Source organism: Thunnus thynnus, chromosome 11 (assembly GCF_963924715.1).
Source record: "Thunnus thynnus chromosome 11, fThuThy2.1, whole genome shotgun sequence".
In the NCBI taxonomy this organism is placed as follows: domain Eukaryota; kingdom Metazoa; phylum Chordata; class Actinopteri; order Scombriformes; family Scombridae; genus Thunnus; species Thunnus thynnus.
Window position 1 is genome coordinate 16,550,293 of NC_089527.1, and position 6,648 is coordinate 16,556,940.

Sequence of the window (6,648 nt, forward strand, 5' to 3'; positions counted from 1 at the left end):
AAGAGTTTTAAAAACTCGCTAGGTCTATTTCAGGGGGGCTTTAGCTTTAGCCCCCCTGAAATCTTCTTTAACTCCCCCAAAATAAATCTACTTTATTAGTTTAAATCATCAATAGTTTTTTCTTCATTCATTTTTCATTAAAGTCCCCACATTCACAATGTACCTAAAACGCAAGGCACTAGGACCTGGGAGAGGCTGCTGCTGCTCTAATCCAGCGTTTCCATTGGCTGTGCTGCCCGCTCAGAGCCCACAGTAGAGACTGTGACGGTAGTCAGAAACTATCGAAGTGACTAGATGCTGGCGAAGACTTCATCAGGATAAACATTATATACAGAGTGAGATAGTAAGTAGTTACAGAGTGAAGCTGCATAGCTCCAATATGAATTTGTGGTAAATGATGGTCAATGTAGCGAGCTATCAAGTTGTTACTCGTTTGTTTCTTGCTTAACGTTATCTAACCTTAGGTTTATGTGAGGAAAAGACAAGAGGATAGGCTATATAACACTAACATTAAACAGTGGAAACCGATTATAAGGATCAAGAAGCTCAGGACATAATCAGTCCTATACAAATGCTGTTTAAATAATTTGCTGATAGTTATCAAGTAGCCCGCTTACAGAGTTCATTTTGGGTCTTTTCATACATGAAAACATGGAGGAAAAAGATAAAATTACTGTAATTAACTCTGTTTTTATTTTTATGTGTTACCTTACTCCCATGATACACATGTTATTGTAATTTGCGGCTGCGGCACCACTATCAGGAGTGCGGGGGTGCTGAGTGTGTTTATTTGTAACCACCGTGAAACAATCAAAAAATAACGTTTTCCTCCTCTCATTCACCGGTTTTCAGGCTACCACTGCTCGCTCTTCTCATCCACCCTCTAGCTCGCTTGAGCACTGCTTCCCTCTCTGTCTCTGTCTCTGTCTCTCTCTCTCTCTCTCTCTCATCTTAAAACGAGTCAGGAAGGCATCAGCAACGAAACAAGTGTTTAAAACAGATGTACTGTACTTTGAAACAGCTACAGTAAATAGCAAACCTGGCAATTTCATTACTTTTTAATTTGTGTAATAAATATATAAATGTCAATTAGATGGTTATCTGCATGAGAAATAAAGAAAAAGAAAAAAATCGGTTATAATTATCATCTGATCCGCTTATAGTAATTAATTTGACCCAGACAAACGTGATCACTATAAGTGGTTTCCACTGTATAAACTAGCTGATGAACGAAGAAAGAGATAGAAATAATGTTATTGACAGCTCTCATATTTTGCTTTTATATGCCTCTTAAGTATTTCAAAACAATCATATCAGTAGTGTGTTGTAGTAGTGTTGTCAGAGTGTGTTGATCATAACGCAATTTTATATCCCTCATTTCCTCAACATATAGATGGATATACGACATTTCTTCAAAAAGGCAGCAGCTCTGCCAAAGGCCAGTCAGGTGAGAAGATTTTGCCAGTTCAGACAAATACAAACTTAAACTGGTTGATCACTCGTTAAGCCTTGAGTCAATCTGAGTGTAATAAAAGAACATGTTACTGAAGACAGGAGAGGAAGAGGAGGAAGATGGAGGAGACTGACAGGGCTGAAGGAGCAGGTCTGATGGAGGTTAGTGATCAAGAAGAAAGTGAATGGGAGTTGTTTAAGCTTTCAGTTAAAATTAATACTGAATTTTATGACATAGGCCTATTACTCATACTAGGCATAAACTAGTCTAAATGATTTTATGACATTTTTATTTTTAGAGGTTCACACATCTAACATCAGTCGGTATATGAGTAACATACTTAGGACCTTCAACTTATCTAAGAGGGAGGAGATAACATTCCTTGACTTCAATACCTTTGCTTGATCTGTGCCTGTTGTAAGTGGATGGATAGCATTTAAGTCATATTAGATCCGTGCCTATTACAGTCTATAAAGAGACAGATCTATTGTGTTGATTTTACACCTATTGCTGCTCTAAAAATTTATGACAAACAGACATTTTGGGGCCATTTAAAATAAAAAATTCCTCCTCCCAGCCCTCCCTTGTAAAGTTTTTGGTGAAATATTGGATCATTTGAACATTTATTGAAATGAAACCATGTGACCATAGACATCTGAAATGTGACCCCAACTGCTGCTTTTTGTAAGACGTCTAAAGCCAAAATGTTGGAAACCACTGGTTTAATCTTTAACGATGTGTTGTATTTTAAAAGCTTGTTATATTATCCATTATGTCAAATCTTCATCTGTAACTAAAGCTATCAAATAAATGTAGTGGAGTAGAAAGTACAATATTATAGTGGAAGGATAAAGTAGCATAACATGGAAATACTAAAGTACTAAAGTACAAGTACCTCATAAATTGTACTTAAGTACAATACTTGAGCAAATGTACTTAGTTACTTTCCACACATATGTTAAGTGAAGAGGAATTAAACACATTTGATATTTTAAATTAGCTGCCTGACTGTCTGTCCTTTAGGAAAGTTAAAATAAAGTTACTCACCGTGGCGACACTGCTGACAATTTAAAATACAAGCTGTCAGGAAACTCAAGCAGATAATCATTTCAATTGGAATTCATTCCCATATCAGTGCACTTGGCCATTTTATTCTCAACTCCACGCACCCACAAACACACGCAGGAGGATTTCATTGGTTAACATTCGTATCATTGTTTGTCATTTGGAACAGAAGCTGGATTCAGAGCAGTGTCCATAAAAAACAAACAGCCACTGAGCAAGTTAGAAAAGAAAAAACTAGAAGTATGTTTTTTTGGTTCAAAAAAGAAGAAGAATCTGATTGTAAATGTTCAGGTTGCCTCTCCTGCAAATTTTTCCCAGCATTGTCACTGACCATTAAGGCTTCTTGGCTTGAGAGTACCTGTCATCTCATCTCACCTCAACAATGATGAACAGCTCATCAAAATGCTCCTTTTCATTTTCAGGCATACGAGAAGTGGCAGGTAGTGAGTTTGATGCTTTTTCCCAGTGTGACTCAGACTTCATAGCACATTAGCTGCATGCAATTTATCCAGTTTCAATAGTTCAGTGATCTACTATTGAAATTCTGCAAAAAAACCCATTATTGGGTCAGTTTTCTGCAGATGAAAGCAGTGGCCACAATGGTTTTATTACACTGTACACCAACAAGGAGAAAGGCAACTCCTCTGAAATCGCTGGTTTGTATGAAGCTCACACATTCATGATTTACAAAATGCCTCACCGATTCCCTTTAGGAGGAATGTTAGAAATGTTAAAAGCTTTACAATTTGATAGAAAATGTGATTGATAAGTTTCATGAAAGGCTTAGTTTTTTGTGTCATGGTTACTTCAAACTAAAAATTGCAAAACCACCACAGGAGTCCTGCTTTGTTTCATTCCAACTGCTTTTATGATAAAAAAATATATATTTCTCTGAAGAGGAATGGTGCGGATGTTGTTAGTGTTATGGAATTTTCCATCTTTAGGTGTTACAAATTGGGTTATACTGGGTCAAGCATGGGCCTTGAGGTCACAGAGTAAGCAACATCAAGTCTTACAGAGAGAGACACTGCCTCTCCTTGGATATGCAGCTATCTGGGTGTTTAGGAGCCACTCTGATAAAGAGTGAACTGGCGTTGTCCCAGTAACCAAGCTCAGGGAGATGGCCTGAGACTCCCAGACAACACAGATAGGTGAATGCATAGATTCATGGGCATAATCAACCAGAATGTGCTGACAGTGACCTGAAGTTCCATGCAAGGTGACCTGAACTAACACGGGTAAAGTGCAGTTCCTTGCTTTAGAAACTAGTGAACCAATTAGACTAATTTCTCATATTGTGGGCTGATCTGTTGGGGTTAAAGACTAAAAGCCAGACCTTCAGAGGGCAGAACGGGAAGAGACAGCATCTTGTGCAGAACACCTTGATGTTTACTGTTTCAGTTCTCCGCTGGGCCAAGTGTTTCAATAAACATTCTCAGCATTAAAACATCAAAGGCTCGTGCACACTTTCTTCACCGAGGTGTTGACCAACGCTCAATATTTCCACAACAGTTAGAAATTCGACAAAACCAGGAAATCCTGAAACTGTGTATGGCAATGCTTCCAAACCTGACCCTGCAGGGGTCAGTAAAGGGATAACTTTAAATGGTTAATAGTGCATTAAAAGTAAAGTGCAACTTCATATTTCCTGCCCCAGCAACATCTACAGGAACTGAATTTTAACATTTAGTTACTTCCTAAGCATGAAATAGAGATGATCTTAACATGTGCAGCAGAGCACAGTTAAATATTGCAACTGCTGAAGACATGAGGCCCATATTAATCCTGAAATAAAATACTCAGGTAATAAATTCCTTTGCGTTTGGTTGTCTTTTTGAGATGGGGTTTATCAAAGCAAGGTGTGTGCGCCTGTGAATTCAAACAGACAAGGAGTGAAGAGAAGGGAGGTGAGCAGCTTCATGGTGAACTCTCGGCAACCTCCCGGCTCCTTGCAAGTTGGCTCTATAAAGCAGCTCCACACCCATTGATATCAGCACTTCATGACTTAAATAATTCAGCAGAAAATCACAGCACTACCTGATTCTCTGCAGATACTGTACTGTATTCCAGGCATTTAAATATGATGAGGAATAGCAGAGTTGCAAAACAGTACATCCACCATGTAATGGGGAGACTAATTAGAAATAATACTTAAAAGTCTAAACTGCACTTCACAATTATGCTTTTTTGACACATTCAGCTACATAACTGCAGGTAGTTATCATTCGACACTGTGTTTCACACACAATTAAAGTTGAATAAAAGATCAATGTCAGCTCTGTTATATTGATAAGATAAGGTTACCACTTGGTTTCTGTGCAAGTGCCTTGCAAAAATCTTCAGGACTGGAAAAAAAAAAAGCATGACATTAAGCTCCAGCATCACTTTAAATAATGCATATCGTTCATAGCATATGTATTTTTAAGCTAATGGTGTGTTTTAATATGATGCATGTTGGCTCAAAGGCAAAATGTTTTCGCTCTGTGATTGGCTCTGGCTTTTTGCTTGTAATGGATACTAGCATCAAAATGTTTTTATGAGACATGCATCCTAATGAGTAACCGTACAATAGTGTCTAGAGTGTTTAGATGCAAAGTGTCATAGTGTCAGTCTGTTGAAGTTGTTAAGAAAAATGAGTAACATCAATAACCTGCTCCCTGCCCTACTGTGAGCATGTTTTTAACAGTGTTTCGCCCCCTCTCACAACATGCTTTTGAGATCTGGTGTCCCCTGGGATAAAACTTATCTTTCATGGACATGAAATACGAGCCGTGGAGAAATATCAAAGAGCATATCTGAATCTGAGAGCCAAGAGATGGCGAAATCACTGACTTTGGGAGCCAAAAGTGAACATGAATATGTGCCTAATGGACTGCAAGTGACAACAACGCTTTGGAGCAGGAACATGTTTTCATGCACGGACCGATGACTGTCCTTCCAACAGTTTTTCTCCATTGTTCAGATGCATCATCCTGCAAAAGGTCCTGTTGTGTCACTTGAGAGCAGGTGACACAAAATTGTACTCCAAAAACAGCAAATGCCTGCTCAAAAACTGCTTAAATCTCATCATACAATCAACAAAATCACATAATGAGTGTCTAAAAAAGAAAATGCTATTCTTTTTCAAAACTGTACATCAAAACCGCCATTAGTGATGGTAAAAAGAGCAGAACATGAAGTACACGCACACTGGAATCACAGCTCCCTTTAACTTTATTCCTCAGGCAAAATCAGAGGAAGACTCAGTTGGGTGAAACATCACTAATAAAATTACAGGGAGCTCTGATTCCATTGTGTTCCTTGTTGTCTTTTTGTATCCGGCATCCATCCCACTGAGGTTTTGTGGATGTGCACATGACTACTTTTAACTTATTCTAAAAAAAACCTCAACTGTAATAAAGTATTCCATAGCTTGCTGGTCATTTACATCAGGCCATAGATATTCATCTGCCTACTGTAATATTCTCTCTGATCTGACATTTTAGATTTTGTATGACAAATTCAACCATCTTCTTCCTGCTCTCTCTGCTTCATTTTTTATATATAGTCTCTGTAAAACCTGGTGAGTCCCTTCACATGTGACTTCAAACTGATTACAGAGTCAAAGGTTTTGTAATTTTGCATATTTTCGCACAGGGATTGAGCCGACACAACGGAAAACATTTTTCTCAAAATGTGATTTGAAAGTGATAATGGGGTGAAAAGAACAGAAAAATATGAATCAAAGAATCAAAACGTTTAGTGAATGCAGTCGATCACTGCATCATGTGGACGATGTATCTGAACAATATAAAGAAAAACACGCAGTACATCATCTTAACATCAAGAGCATTTTTACACAGTTTTCTTATGAACTACTGCATTTATTTAAAAGAAAAAATAGTGAATGTACCCCACATTTGTCGTTCACTACTTTGATGCAGATTAAAAAATCTAAACAATTTCCATTTTACATGTAAATTAAGAGTTTTGTGCAACTTTGGTAAATGCTCTCTCTCTTCTGTTCCTCACAGACAGATGTCCTGGTAAAAATGTGAACTATTTTCATGGTGAAGATAATCTACAGTACACTCAAACTCCCACTTACTAATAATGTGGTTGAAAGTTTAAAATCGTTAATAAATGGACCC

The 6,648-nt window shown here is 37.8% G+C and overlaps 1 long non-coding RNA gene across 1 annotated transcript; it reads left to right on the plus strand.

Moving 5' to 3' along the window:
- The first annotated feature begins 197 nt into the window (after positions 1-197).
- On the plus strand, positions 198-2,011 carry LOC137192588 (uncharacterized). The gene is made up of 3 exons (XR_010930589.1): positions 198-343; positions 1,394-1,447; positions 1,555-2,011. It is a non-coding gene; the product is annotated as an uncharacterized lncRNA (long non-coding RNA).
- The last annotated feature ends 4,637 nt before the right edge of the window (positions 2,012-6,648 follow it).